We start from the raw sequence: 15,624 nt of genomic DNA, 5'->3' as shown, positions 1-15,624 counted from the left end.
CATAGTTTAGGACATATTTTTGTACAAAGTGAAGGCAAGATTAGCATATGGATGGCGGAGCTGTATTAATGTTGTTAATATCAGTTAACATCGAAAAATATAAAAGAGATGAACTTAGTTAAGAAAATAAAAACAAACAAAAGCCCTGTATGGTTTTTTGCATGAAGACCAGAATCGCAGAATTGTAGGGGTTGGAAGGGATCTCTGGCAAACATCTAGTCCAACTCCCTGCTAATGCAGGTTCACCTAGAGCAGGTTGCACAGGATTGTGTCCAGGTGGGTTTTGAATGTCTCCAGAGAAGGAGACTCCACAACCTTTCTGGGCAGCCTGTTCCAGTGCTCGGTCACCCTCAAAGTGAAGAAGTTTTTCCTCATATTCAAGTGGAACTTCCTGTGTTCCAGTTTGTACCCATTGCCCCTTGTCCTGTCACTGGGCACCACAGAGAAGAGTCTGGCCCCATCCACCCTTTAGATATTTATAAGCATTGATAAGAATCCCTCTCAGTCTTCTCCAGGCTAAACAGACCCAGCTCTCTCAGCCTTTCCTCATAGGAGAGATCCTCCAGTCCCCTAATCATCCTCGTAGCCCTCCGCTGGACTCTCTCCAGTAGTTCCCTGTCTTTCTTGAACTGGGGAGCCCAGAACTGGACACAGTACTCCAGATGTGGCCTCACCAGGGCAGAGTAGAGGGGGAGGATAACCTCCCTCGACCTGCTGGCCACATTCTTCTGAATGCACCCCAGGATGCACCACAAGGGCACATTGCTGGCTCATGGAGAGCTTGTTGTCCACCAGGACTCCTAGGTCCTTCTCCACAGTGCTGCTTCCCAGCAGGTCAACCCCCAACCTGTACTGGTGCCTGGGGTTATTCCTCCCTAGGTACAGGACCCTACACTTGCCCTTATTGAATTTCATATGGTTCCTCTCTGCCCAGCTCTCTAGCCTGTCCAGGTCTCACTGAATGGCAGTACAGCCTTCCGGTGTATCAGCCATTCCTCCCAGTTTTGTATTGTCAGCAAATTTGCTGAGGGTACACTCTGTCCCCTCATCCAGGTCATTGATGAATATGTTGAATAAGACCTGACTAAGAACTGACCCTTAGGACGCACCACTAGCTACAGGCCTCCAACTAGACTCTGCATTGCTTATCACAACAGCTCTGCCGTTCAGCCAGTTCTCAATCCACCTCACTGTCTGTCATGATTTAGCCCCAGCTGGCAGCTAAGCACCATGTGGCCACTTGCTCACTCCCCCCGCATCCCCCCCATTTTTTTAAGGCAAAAATGGCTTTCAGAAGTTTCTGGACTGTTTTCTTCTCTTTCTCAGAGACTTCTGCTGCTGCTTTGCCCCATACTATGATGTCATCAATGTATTGCAGGTGCTCTGGAGCCTCACCCTGTTCCAGTGCAGTCTGGATCAGTCCATGGCAAATGGTGGGGCTGTGTTTCCACCCCTGGGGCAGTCGATTCCAGGAGTACTGGATACCCTTCCAAGTTTAAGCAAACTGTGGCCTGCACTCTGCTGCCAAAGGGATTGAGAAAAATGCATTAATAATATCAGTTGTGGCATACCACTTGGCTGCCTTTGACTCCAGTTTGTATTAAAGTTCCAGCATGTCTGGCACGGCAGCGCTCATTATCGGTGTGACTTCATTCAGGCCACGATAGTCTACTGTCAGCCTCCACTCTCCATTGGACTTCTGCACTGGCCATATGGGACTGTTAAAGGGTGAGTGGGTTCTGCTGATCACTCCTTGGCTCACCAGTTGACGAATCAGCTTATGGATGGGAATCAGGGAGTCTAGGTTGGTGCGATATTGCTGCCTGTGCACTGTTGTGGTAGCAATTGGCACCTGTTGTTCTTTGACCCTCAGCAACCCCCAGAAATACAGATGTGTTCTGCCCCTTCATAGCTTGATGGTATTAGGGTACACTGTGCACTGGTGTCCACTAGAGCCTTGTAGTCCTCGGGGTCTGATGTGCCAGGCCATCGAATCCACACAGTCCAGTAAAACCAGTTGTCCCTTTCCTCCACCTGGCTGGAGGCAGGGCCCTTCTAATCCTGCTCATCGTATTTGTTACTCACCTCTTGCAAAAATGACTTACAAGTCCCTTCAAGAGGGTTATGAGTAGGCCTTCAACCTGGTCTGGGGGACTGCCTGCTGGAAACTGGAGCAGCATTTTTCCTGGAAGAATCCCTTTTTATGACTGTTTTGCCTTGCAGCTCACGTACTCGTGCCTGTAGGGCGAGGTATGTGTTCCATCCCTTTTCCTCATGTCCTCTCCGTGGTCATGCAGATAAAACCACAGGGTGCCTCGTGGTGTGTACTGTCTATATCCTCTCTCGAGTCGAGGAACGCTTACTCCTAATAGTTGAGATACGGGTCTGTACAGGTGGGGAATAGGACATATTCTCTTCAAGGTGCTAGACTTCCCGGGACAGTTTCTCCGCAGCCGAGACAAGGGAGGAAGAGAGACTTTCTTCGTATTGCCAGAGTGGGCCAGCCACTTCATCCACTGTTGGTACCTCTTCACTTTTCCAGTCGATTACTGCCAGTGAGTTGGCGTACGATGATGGTGCGCTCCATAGAAACTTCCGCCACATAGGTGAGGTACACTGGAATTCATCAGGATCTGTGGGTTATCCCAGCATCACAATAGCCAGGTAATGATGTGCTCATCTGAATGGCGGCTGAAATTGATTTACATATCACACAGCTCACTCAAGGACAGGGATCGGGTGATTACCTCTGGTTCTGCCTCTGCCTCATGTTCTCATGGTGGTCCAGATTCATCTTCATCCCTTACTAAGTAAACTGATTTTTTTTTGTGTATTTCTTCTTGTGTATAGGGGCAATTGATAATGGTATGGGTTTGGTTTTTTGGTTCAACTGCACTGTCTGTCACTGGGGTTTGAGTAGCCATAGTGTCTGTTGATCTGTTCTCCCTCTCTTCCCCCTGATGGCACTGCCTACTATTGAGCAACGTTTGGTAGATAGTGAACAGGGCCCAGCACAGTGCAGTAAGTTGTGCGTCTTTGGAATAGCCACAGAATTTTCCTTTCAAATATTCTGTCACTTTATCAGGGTACTGTAGTTGTTCAGGAGTGAAGGTCCAAACCATTGGGGGTGAGAATGTCTCTAGATACCTGCCCATACTCTCCCACATGCCATGCCACCCATGCCTTGGGGCAGATCTCTGGGTGGTATTCTTTAAAACACTCTTTTGTAACCCTAAACCGGACTTGAAACACATTCAGAAGACATAATAATAGGAACATGCTGGCTTGAACATCCCAAGGGGATTCAAAATTCTCAAAAGCTGCAAATAGCCTGAAGGAAAAAAAAGGAGGTGAAAGAGGGGGGAGAAAGTATCCCCTCCACTGTCTTCCTCATAGATTGGGTGCGATTATTAATCAGTTCTGAGAGATGTTAGCAGACCCTCCTGGAGACTATGCTCAGGCACATGGAAAATAAGGAGGTGATTGGTGACAGCCACCATGGCTTCACTAAGGGCAAATCGTGCCTGACAAACTTGGTGGCCTTCTATGATGGGGTTACAGCGTTGGTGGATAAGGGAAGGGCAACTGACATCATCTACCTGGACTCGTGCAAGGCATTTGAAACTGTCCCGCACGACATCCTTGTCTCTAAATTGGAGAGACATGGATTTGATGGATGGACCACGCAGTGGATAAGGAATTGGCTGGATGGTGGCACCAAAAGAGTTGTGGTCAATGGCTCAATGTCCAAGTGGAGACCAGTGACGAGTGGCATTCCTCAGGGGTCGGTACTGGGACCGGCACTGTTCAACATCTTTGTCGGCAACATGGACAGTGGGATCGAGTGCACCCTCATCAAATTTGCCAATGACACCAAGCTGTGTGGTGTGGTCGACACGCTGGAGGGAAGGGATGCCATCCAGAGGGACCTTGACAGGCTGGAGAGGTGGGCCCGTGTGAAACGCATGAAGTTCAACAAGGCCAAGTGCAAGGTCCTGCACATTTGTTGGGGCAATCCCAAGCACGACTATAGGCTGGGCAAGGAATGGATTGAAAGCAGCCCTGAGGAGAAGGACTTGGGGGTATTGATTGATGAAAAGCTCAACATGAGCCAGCAGTGTGCGCTTGCAGCCCACAAAGCCAACCATATCCTGGGCTGCATCAAAAACAGCATGACCAGCATGTCGAGGGAGGTGATCCTGCCCCTCTACTCCACTCTGGTGAGACACCACCTGGAGTACTGCGTCCAGCTCTGGGGGCCCCAGTACAGGAGAGACATGGAGCTGTTGGAGCACATCCAGAGGAGAGCCACGAAGCTGATCAGAGGGCTGGAGCACCTCTCCTATGAGGACAGGCTGAGAGAGTTGGGATTGTTCAGCCTGGAGAAAAGACGACTCTGGGGAGATCTAATTGTGGCCTTCCAGTACCTGAAGGGGGCCTACAGGAAAGCTGGGGAGGGCCTGTTTATGAGGGAGTGTAGTGACAGGACAAGGGGTAATGGGTTTAAGCTGAAGGAGGGTCAATTTAGATTAGATGTTAGGAAGAAATTCTTTACTGTGAGAATGGTGAGGCACTGGAACAGGTTGCCCAGAGAGGTTGTGGAGGCCCCCTCCCTGGAAGTATTTAAGGCCAGGTTGGATGAGGCTTTGGGCAATGTGGTCTAGTGGAGGGTGTCCCTGCCCGCAGCAGGGTTGTTGGAACTAGATGATCTTTGACATCCCTTCCAACCCTAACCATTCTATGATTCTATTCTATGATCCTATGTTGTCCAAGGTATGGGCATGACAGCAATGCCACATACTAACACCAGCTTAACCTCATGACCAGTGATGTTATCATATCATAAGTCAATATTGCACAGTACAGCAAAATGAGAATTCTGACCCCTCTCTCAGAGGTGATAAACAGCATTGCAAGGAATACATACAGCATATAAGGCTTTAAATACCACAGCCACGTGAACAAACAAAACACCATTGTGACCAGCGTCTGGTTACCTAATATAATAAATGTTTATAACAACTTTTTTGTAACGTGCTCTGGTCAGATCTGTCATTATCTCAACACTTTGTGCCCCACGTTGGGTGCCATGCAGCCACTTGCTCACTCCTCACTGCCCCCCCCCAAGTGGGATGGGTAGACAAAGGTAAAACTTGTGGGTTGCGATAATGACAGTTTACTGGGACAGCAAAGGGAGAGGAAAATAACAGCAACAGTACTTAGAATATACAAAGTGCGTGATATACAATGCAATTTCTCACTCGACGACACGACACAATGACCACACGCTCAGACCGTTCTAGAGACGCTGCTCCTCCCCGATTAGTAGCCCACTTTTATGCTGAACATGACATCATATGGTATGGAACACCCCCCTTTGCTAGTTTAGATCACCTGTCCTGGCTGTGTCCTGTCCCAACTTCTTGTCAAAATTAACTCTATTCTAGCTGAAAGCCAGGACACTGTCCACTCAGCTAACCCACACTTCCTAAGCTTACCTATGAGGATGTTATGGGAACTGTTCCATGTCCTTTTCAGGGATGGAGGTTAGGCTGACTGGCCTGTAATTTCCTGGGTCTTCCTTCTTTCCCTTTTTGAAAACTGGAGTGACACTGGCTTTCCTCCAGTCCTCAGACTCCTCTCCTGTTCTACATTACCTTTCAAAGATGATGGAGAGTGGTTTAGCAATAACATCTGCATGACAGGTGCTTTCATAACCAAATTCCTTTAGCGGACACCACTAAGAATGTGGCACCTTGCATCCTGCTGACCCACAAAAGTAGGACTCCGCTTCAATCTCCACTCTCCAGCATCACAACCAAAACCAGATTTGAAGCTATCTATCTCTGTCTTGACTCCTCTAATACTGCACAGCCTTTAACTGTTTCCTGCAACTCAGCTACCTAACTTAACAGATCATCAACCTGTGCACACTTATGCAGGTACTTAACTTTTTCACCAGGAGAAAGGTCTTGGCACTCGCTGCAACTTATTGCCTGTACTGAAGATCTTGGCATGCAACCCACTGCCATGCAGGAGAGCTCAAAGGGCTCTTGGGCTGCTCACTATTTCTGGAGTAAGATAATTGACTCATAGTCATATTTGCATATCGACTGCAGATGTTAGTTTCTTCCAAATTTGGCTTGAGTTGGACATTGACCAGCACTGTGGTTAGGTGGGCACATTGCCATAAATTAGCCCTTAGCTACTGTCTTGTTATCTGTTGTTTACCCACAAATCCATGGGCCCTGATGGGATGCACCCACAAGTGTTGAGGGAGCTGGCAGATGTTATTGCTAAGCGACTCACTCTCCATCATCTTTGAAAGGTCATGGAGAACAGGAGAGGTGCCTGAGGACTTGGCTGATGAAAGGCTCAACATCAGCCTGCAATGCGCGCTTGCAGCCCAGAAAGCCAACCCTATCCTGGGCTGCATCAAAAGCAGCACGAGACCCCCACCTGGAGTACTGCTTTCACCTGTGGGGCCCTCAACAGAAGAAGGACATGGGGCTGTTGGAGCAAGTCCAGAGGAGGGCCACGAAGATGATCAGAGGGCTGGAGCACCTCTCCTATGAGGACAGGCTGAGAGAGTTGGGGTTGTTCAGCCTGGAGAAGAGAAGGCTCCGGGCAGTCATTATAGTAGCCTTCCGGTATCTGAAGGGGGCCTACAGGAAAGATGGAGAGGGACTGTTTACAAGGGCAAGTAGTGATAGGAGAAGGGGCAATGGCTTTAAACTGAAAGAGGGCAGATTTAGATTAGATATAAGGAAGAAATTCTTCACTGTGAGGATGGTGAGACACTGAAACAGGTTGCCCAGAGAGGTTGTAGGTACCCCTCCCTGGAAGTGTTCAAGGCCAGGTTGGATGGGGCGTTGGGCAACGTGATCTGGTGGAGGGTGTCCCTGACCATGGCAGGGGGGTTAGAACTAGATAATCTTTAAGGTCCCTTCCAACACAAACCATTCCATGATTCTATGACTAGAGGAAAGCCAATGTCACTCCGGTCTTCAAAAAAGGCAAGAAGGAGGACCCAGGAAACTACAGGCCAGTCAACCTCACCTGCATCCCTGGAAAGGTGGATGTAGAGTGGAGTAGAAGGTGGCTATTGAGAGTGGTCAACATGGATTCACTAAGGGGAAATCATTCCTGACCAATCTGATAGCCTTCTATGATGGCATGACCAGCTGGGTGGATGAAGGGAGAGCAGTGAATGTTGTCTACCTTGACTTCAGCAAGGCTTTTGACACTGTCTCTCACAACATCCTCACAGGCAAGCTTAGGAAGTATGGGTTGGATGAGTGGACAGTGAGGTGGGTTGAGACCTGGCTGAATGGCAGAGCCCAGAGGGTTGTGATAAGTGGCGCAGAGTCTAGTTGGAGGCCTGTAGCTAGTGGTGTGCCCCAGGGGTCAGTACTGGGTCTGGTCTTATTCAACATATTCATCAATGACCTGGACGAGGGGACAGAGTATACCCTCAGCAAATTTGCTGACAATACAAAACTGGGAGGAGTGGCCAACACACCGGAAGGCTGTACTGCCATTCAGTGAGACCTGGACAGGCTAGAGAGCTGGGCAGAGAGGAACCATATGAAATTCAACAAAGGCAAGTGTAGGGTCCTGCACCTAGGGAGGAATAACCCCAGGCACCAGTACAGGTTGGGGGTTGACCTGCTGGGAAGCAGCACTGTGGAGAAGGACCTAGGAGTCCTGGTGGACAACAAGCTCTCCATGAGCCAGCAATGTGCCCTTGTGGTGCATCCTGGGGTGCATTCAGAAGAATGTGGCCAGCAGGTCGAGGGAGGTTATCCTCCCCCTCTACTCTGCCCTGGTGAGGCCACATCTGGAATATTGTGTCCAGTTCTGGGCTCCCCAGTTCAAGAAAGACAGGGAACTACTGGAGAGAGTCCAGCGGAGGGCTACGAGGATGATTAGGGGACTGGAGGATCTCTCCTATGAGGAAAGGCTGAGAGAGCTGGGTCTGTTTAGCCTGGAGAAGACTGAGAGGGATTCTTATCAATGCTTATAAATATCTAAAGGGTGGATGGGGCCAGACTCTTCTCTGTGGTGCCCAGTGACAGGACAAGGGGCAATGGGTACAAACTGGAACACAGGAAGTTCCACTTGAATATGAGGAAAAACTTCTTCACTTTGAGGGTGACCGAGCACTGGAACAGGTTGCCCAGAAAGGTTGTGGAGTCTCCTTCTCTGGAGATATTCAAAACCTGCCTGGATGGGATCCTGCTTTAGCAGGGTGGTAGGACATATCCTGTCAAGTGTGGTGTATGTATGTGAGGAAGTAATGCATACTGATTAATAAACTTTGCATTATTATTTCCATCTTTAGTTTCTTCTTTATATAAATAGCTTTATAAATAACCTTATTTACATAAATAGTTTCTTCTTTATATAAAAAATATTTTTAATACTAATACTGTCTTATTAGTTGAATTTTTATGGTATCTTTTCCCACAGTTTAAAGTTTTTATATTTTAGTTATAAATATCCAGTGATTTTACACCCTTCTATTTTCCAGTTTCCTCATTCACCATTGTGGTGGGTTGACCCTGGCTGGGGGCCAGGTGCCCACCAGAGCTACTCTATCACTCCCCTCATTCACTAGACAGGGGAGAAAAAGTATAACGAAAAGCTTGTGAGTCGAGATAAGGACAGGGAAAGATCACTCACTAATTATCATCACGAGCAAACCAGACTGAACTTAGAGAGGGAATTCATCTAATTTATTACCAAGCAAAACAGAGTAGAGGAATGAGAAATAAAATCAAATCTCAAAACACCTCCCCCCACCCCTCCCATCTTCCCGGGCTCAACTTCACTCCCGGCTTCAACCTCCGCCCCCCTCAGCGGCACAGGGGGACGGGGAGTGGGGGTTACGGTCAGTTCATCACACGTTGTTTCTGCTGCTGCTTCATCCTCAGGGGGAGGACTCCTCTCATCGTTCCCCTGCTCCAGCGTGGGGTCCCTCTCACAGGAGACAGTCCTCCACGAACTTCTCCAACGTGAGTCTCTCCCACGGGCTACAGTCCTTCACGAACTGTTCCAGCATAGGTCTCTTCCATGGGGTGCAGACCTTCAGGAGCAGACTGCTCCAGCGTGGGTCCCCCACGGGGTCACAAGTCCTGCCAGCAAACCTGCTCATGCGTGGGCTCTTCTCTCCACGGGTCCACAGGTCCTGCTAGGAGCTTGCTCCAGCGCGGGCTTCCCACGGGGTCACGGCCTCCTTCAGGTGCCTCCACCTGCTCCGGCATGGGGTCCTCCATGGGCTATAGGTGGAATCTCTACACCCCCTCATCCTCCCTCCACAGGCTGCAGGGGGATCTCTGCTCCGGTGCCTGGAGCACCTCCTCCCCCTCCTTCTGCACTGACCTTGGTGTCTGCAGAGTTTCTTACATCTTCTCACTCCTCTCTCTGGCTGCAAAAGCTCTCTCTAACTGGTTGTTTTTTTTCCCTTCTTAAATATGTTATCACAGAGGCGCTGATTGGCTTGGCCTTGGCCAGCGGCGGGTCTGTCTTGGAGCCGGCTGGCATTGGCTCTATCAGACACAGGGGAAGCTTCTAGCAGCTTCTCACAGAAGCCACCCTGTAGCCCCCCCACTACCAAAACCTTGCTACGCAAACCCAACACAACCATGATAAACTTTCAGCTTGTGCAGTATTTCATGTAAACATTGCTTTTTAATTTGTTTTACATTATTTTAAACCCAATATTTTTCATTCTATACTTGTTTTCAAATTTGACTGAAATAGCTTTTCTGTGTATCACATTATTTACACTTTTTAAAATACAGAAACAAAGCTAAAATGCCCCCTCATATTTTGATTGCATTATTAAAAATTAATTTCATTTATTATTTGTCATTTCTGATTAAGTAGATTTCCTCATCTCTATCATTTCAGTTTTTCATATTAATCTACCTTTATTTGCTTTCTCTGAGGCCTTTATCTTCCTTCTCCCATGTGTTCACTGCATTAATAATGCCTAGAGGTGAGAAGAAATAGAGTACACATTCAGTGTAGCTGAGTGCAAAGGTCTCAATAAATTAAAGTTTTTGCTCTCTTCTGATATATTGTGATCTTAAGTCAGAAATAGTGTACTTTGGTATTTTGTCAGACATTATATTTTTCAAAAGTCTACTAAAGGAGTGTATGGATTTTTCCCTCAAATACAAAGAGATAATTATGGGAAGATGTGATGTCCAGTCAAGAACTTAACTTAGAGCTCTCAACCTTCTCTCCTCTCATCTGCTCAGAAGTAGTTTAACAACAAGGATTTCCCTTACATGGGATTGGGGAGCACTCCAACACACCTTGAATAGCTTTTTTTTTAATAGCTCACCCCTCCCCCAGCAGGATGGGGAGGAGAATGGGAAAGACAAAGGCAAAGCCTCGTGGGTTGGGATAAGGACAGTTTACTGGGACAGCAAGGGAGAGGGAAACAATCAGCAACAGTACTGATAACAGAATATTCACAATGGGTGATAACAGCAATTTACCAATCCGATGACCAACCAGATGCTCAGACCATCCCGGAGCCACACAGAACCCACCCCTGCCCCACTAGCCCTCTTTTATGGTGAGCATGACATCACATGGTATGGAATATCCACCTGGCCAGCTTGGGTCACCTGTCCTGGCTCCTTGAGAAAATTAACTCTATCCTAGCCAGAACCAGGACATTATCCACCCCTTATTCTATACCATCTACGTCATGCCCAGATTATTCACAGATATCATTCCCTTACTCTATGGGCCATCGTTGTAAAATGTCCGTCAAGTTCATTTAGTCCATGGTTTTGGGTTCCATCTGCCATTACAGTCTCTCAGGGCGGGAGCAATGGTGCATGCTGCTGGATTGTTGCACACTGCATCCGGAGTTTCATGGCTGGTGTATCTGGCATGGTCCAAGCTTGCACTCTGGATGTCAAAGACGTGATTTTCGATGAAGTAGCTGGGCACCACTTGCTGAAGTCAGTTCTAATTCCATCATCGTGGCACTTTGTTCAGTTTCAAAGACCATCCTTCATTAGTTGTGGGTGATTCTTATGGTCATACCATTGATACAGTATATCGCTATTAACATCATACAATTTAATTTATGGGCTATTTTCACCCAGAATCAAATCCCCTTGGGGTACACACCGGACTTCCCCATCTTTTCTCATCACCCACCAAGTGCACCCTGGTCCCTGAGCAAAAGCAATCCCGCAGATGGGCTTGCCTTTGCCTGAAGCAGGGATAACCCAAAATGTCTTCCCCAACATATTTTTCATGCACACTACAAGAACTTTATCCCCTTCTACTGGGCATGGAAATTTTGACTGGGCAGGGCCAGCTTGATTGGCAGATCCCCTAGTGTTAACTAACCAGGTGGCCTTTGCTAAATGTGTGTATCAATGTTTGAAGGTCCCACCACACATTGCTCTCAGTGTAGTTTTTAGCAGTCCATGGTATCGTGCAATTTTCCCAGAGGCTGGTGCATGGTAGGGGATGTGATACACCCACTCAATGCCATGCTCTTTGGCCCAGGTGTCTATGAGGTTGTTCCGAAAATGAGTCCCGTTGTCTGACTCAATTCTCTCTGGGGTGCCATGTCGCCACAGGACTTGCTTTTCAAGACCCAGGATAGTGTTCTGGGCAGTGGCATGGGGCACAGGGTATGTTTCCAGCCACCCAGTGGTTGCTTCCACCATTGTAAGAACGTAACACTTGCCTTGGCGAGTTTGTGGGAGCGTGATGTAGTCGATTTGCCATGCTTCCCCATATTTATATTTCAACCATCGGCCTCCATACCACAGAGGATTTACCTGTTTGGCTTGCTTGACTGCAGCACATGTTTCGCATTGATGGATAATCTGTGAGATGGCATCCATGCTCAAGTCCACCCCTCGATCACGAGCCCATCTCTATGTTGCATCTCTTCCTTGATGGCCTGAGGTGTCATGGGCCCATCGAGCTATAAATAATTCACCCTTACATTGCCAGTCCAAATCCACTTGAGCCACTTCAATCTTGGCAGCCTGATCCACCTGCTGGTTGTTTTGATGTTCCTCAGTGGCCCGACTCTTGGGTACATGGGCATCTACATGACGTACCTTTACAACCAGCTTCTCTAGCCAGGCAGCAATATCTTGCCACAATGGGGCAGCCCAGATGGGTTTGCCTCTGAGCTGCCAGTTGCTCCGCTTCCACTGCTGTAACCACACCCACAGGGCATTGGCCACCATCCATGACTCAGTATAGAGGTAGAGCATCAGCCACTTTTCTCTTTCAGCAATATCTAAAGCCAGCTGGATGGCTTTCACCTCTGCAAACTGGCTCCATTCACTTTCTCCTTCAGCAGCTTCTGCAACTCATCATGCAGGACTCCATACAGCAGCCTTCCGCCTTCGATGATTTCCCACGATGTGACAGGACCCATCAGTGAAGAGGGCACATTGCTTCTCATCTTCTGTTAGTTTATTATACAGTGGGGCCTCTTCAGCATGTGTCACCTCCTCCTCTGGCGACATTCCAAAATCTTTCCCTTCTGGCCAGTCTGTGATCACTTCCAGAATTCCAGGGCGATTGGGGTTTCCTATTTGAGCCTGCTGTGTAATCAGTGCAACCCCCTTACTCCACGTAGCATCGGTTGCATGATGTGTAGAAGGGGCCCTCTCTTGGAGCATTCAGCCCAGCACTGGCAGTCAGGGTGCCAAGAGGAGCTGTGCTTCAGTACCAATCACTTCTGAAGCAGCTTGAACCCCTTCATATGCTGCCAATATCTCTTTTTGCAGTTGGAGTGTACCGGGCCTCGGATCCTCTGTATCCAAAACCCCAGGGGTCGACCTCGAATCTCCCCTGGTGCTTTCTGCCAGAGACTCCAGGTAGGGCCGTTCTCCCTAGCCAAGGTGTAGAGCACATTTTTCACATCTGGTCCTGCCCAGACTGGCCCAAGAGGTATGACATGAACTATTTCTTGTCTAATTTCTTCAAAAGCTTGTTGTTGTTCAGGGCCCCTTTTGAAATCATTCTTCTTCCAGGTTATGTGGTAGAGAGGGCTTATTATCAGACTAATTTGGAATGTGCACTTGCCAGAAACCCACAACACCTAAGAAAGCCTGTGTTTTCTTTTTGTTGGTTGGTGGGGACATGGCTGCTATTTTGTTGATTGCATCCACTGGGAAGTGACGATGCCCATCATCCCATCTTATTCCTAAAAACTGGATATGCTGCGCAGGTCCCTTGACCTTACTTTGTTTTATGGCGAAGCCAGCCTGCAGCAGGATTTGGATTATTTTCTTCCCTTTCTCAGAAACTTCCTCTGCTGAGTTGCCCCATACAATGATGTCATCAATGTATTGCAGGTGCTCTGGGGCTTCACCCTTTTCCAGTGCAGTCTGGATCAGTCCATGGCAAATGGTGGGGCTGTGTTTCCACCCCTGGGGCAGTCGGTTCCAGGTGTACTGGACGCCCCTCCAAGTGAAGGCAAACTGTGGCCTGCACTCTGCTGCCATAGGGACTGAGAAAAATGCATTAGCGATATCAATTGTGGCATACCATTTGGCTGCCTTTGACTCCAGTTCATACTGAAGTTCTAGCATGTCTGGCATGGCAGCGCTCATTAGCAGCGTGACTTCATTCAGGCCACAATAGTCTACAGTCAGCCTCCACTCGCCATTGGACTTCCTCACTGGCCATATGGGACTGTTAAAGGGTGAGTGGGTTCTGCTGATCACTCCCTGACCTTCCAGTTGACGAATCAGCTTAGGAATGGGAAGCAGGGAGTCTCTGTTGGTGCGGTATTGACAGCAGTGCATGGTTGTGGTAGGGATTGGCACGTGTTGCTCTTCAACCCTCAGCAACCCCACAACAGAAGGGTCCTCCGAGAGAACGGGCAGAGTAGACAATGGTTCAATTTCCTCAGCTTCCAAGGCAGCTATTCCAAAAGCCCACCAGTAGCCTTTTGGATCTTTGAAATACCCTTTCCGGAGGTAGTCTATGCCCAGGATGCACGGAGCCTCTGGCCTAGTCACAATGGGGTGCTTTTCCCACTCATTCGCAGTTAGACTTACTTCAGCCTCCAGCAGAGTCAACTGTTGGGATCCCCCTGTCACACCAGAAATACAGATGGGTTCCACCCCTTTATAGGTTGATGGCTACCGGGACAGTTTCTCCACAGCCAAGACGAGGGAGGAAGCAAGATTTCATATTGCCGGAGTCGGCCAGCCACTTCACCCACTGTGGGTGCCTCTTCATTTTTCCAGTCCATTACTGCCAGTGAGTTGGCGTATGATGATGGTGCGCTCCATACAAACTTCTGCCACATGGGTCTGGTACATTGGACTTCATCGGAGTCTGTGGGTACATTGGACTTCATCAGGATCTGTGGGCAACTGCACATTGTCTGGGTCATAATAAACCATCTCCCGCACAGCTAATTCCCTCAGGTACTGGATACCTCTCTCCATAGTGGTCCACTTTCCTGGCCGGCATACATCATCCTCGCTGAAGGGATACCTTTCCCTCACACTCGACAGGAGTCGCCTCCAGAGGCTGAGGGCCTGCGCTTTCTTCCCAATTGCCTTGTCAATGCCCCCTTCCCTAAACATGGATCCCAGCTGCTTGGCCTCCCTGCCCTCCATTTCCAGGCTACTGGCCCCGTTATCCCAGCAGCAGAGCAGCCAGGTAATGATGTGCTCCCCTGGAAGGCAGCTGAAATCTTTCCGCATATCTCTCAGCTCACTCAGGGACAGGGATCGGGTGATTACCTCTGGTTCTGGCTCTTCTTCCTGTTCTCGTGATGGTCCCGGTTCATCATCATCCTTCACTAAGCGAACTGAGTTCCTTGTGTATTTCTTTTTGTGTATAGGGGCAACTGATACTGGTATGGGTTGGTCTTTTGGCTCGGCTACAGTGCCTGTTGCTGGGGTTTGGGTATCTGCAGTGCCAGTGGGTCTGTTCTCCCTCTCTTCTCCCTGATGGTGCTGTCTACTATTGAGCAGTGTTTGGTAGATCGTGGCCAGGGCCCAGCACAGTGTGGCAAGTTGTGTCTCCTTGGAATAGCCACAGCATTTCCCTTTCAAATATTCTACCATTTTATCAGGGTCTTGCAGTTGTTTGGGAATGAAGCTCCAAACCATTGGGGGTGAGAAGGTCTCTAGATACCCGCCCATACTCTCCCACATGCCATGCCAGCCCTGACTATTCAGCCTCAGGGAAGATCCCTGGGTGGTATTCTGAAAACAATTTTTGCTAACCCTGAACAGGACTTGGAAAGCATGCAGGAGACCTAGCAATAGGAATATACTGGCCTGAACATTCCAAGGATATTCAAAATTCTCACAAATTGTTGTAACCAACCAAAAGGGAAAAGGGGAGGTGAAAGAGTGGGAGAAGGTATCCCCCCCTGTCTTCCCCATAGATTGGGTCCAATTATTAATCAATCCTGAAAGATATTGACAGAGGTACGGGCATGACAGAAATGCTACATACACATACCAGCTCAGACCCATGACTGTCAATGATATCTTATCATAAGTCATTATCACACAATACAACAATATGAGAACACAAACCCCTCTCCCAGAAATGATAAACAGCGCCGCAGGGATTACATAGAGTAAACAC

General features: G+C 48.5%; 1 protein-coding gene across 3 annotated transcripts in view; it reads left to right on the top strand.

Moving 5' to 3' along the window:
* LOC104643370 (homer protein homolog 1) overlaps positions 1–15,624 on the top strand; it is a 125,580-nt gene that overhangs the window by 93,444 nt on the left and 16,512 nt on the right. The gene's annotated exons all lie outside the window — the stretch shown is intronic.

This window comes from Balearica regulorum, chromosome W (genome assembly GCF_011004875.1).
Source record: "Balearica regulorum gibbericeps isolate bBalReg1 chromosome W, bBalReg1.pri, whole genome shotgun sequence".
NCBI classification, from domain to species: domain Eukaryota; kingdom Metazoa; phylum Chordata; class Aves; order Gruiformes; family Gruidae; genus Balearica; species Balearica regulorum.
The sequence above is the reverse complement of the archived record's forward strand: the minus strand, read 5'-3'. Positions and strand labels throughout refer to the sequence as shown.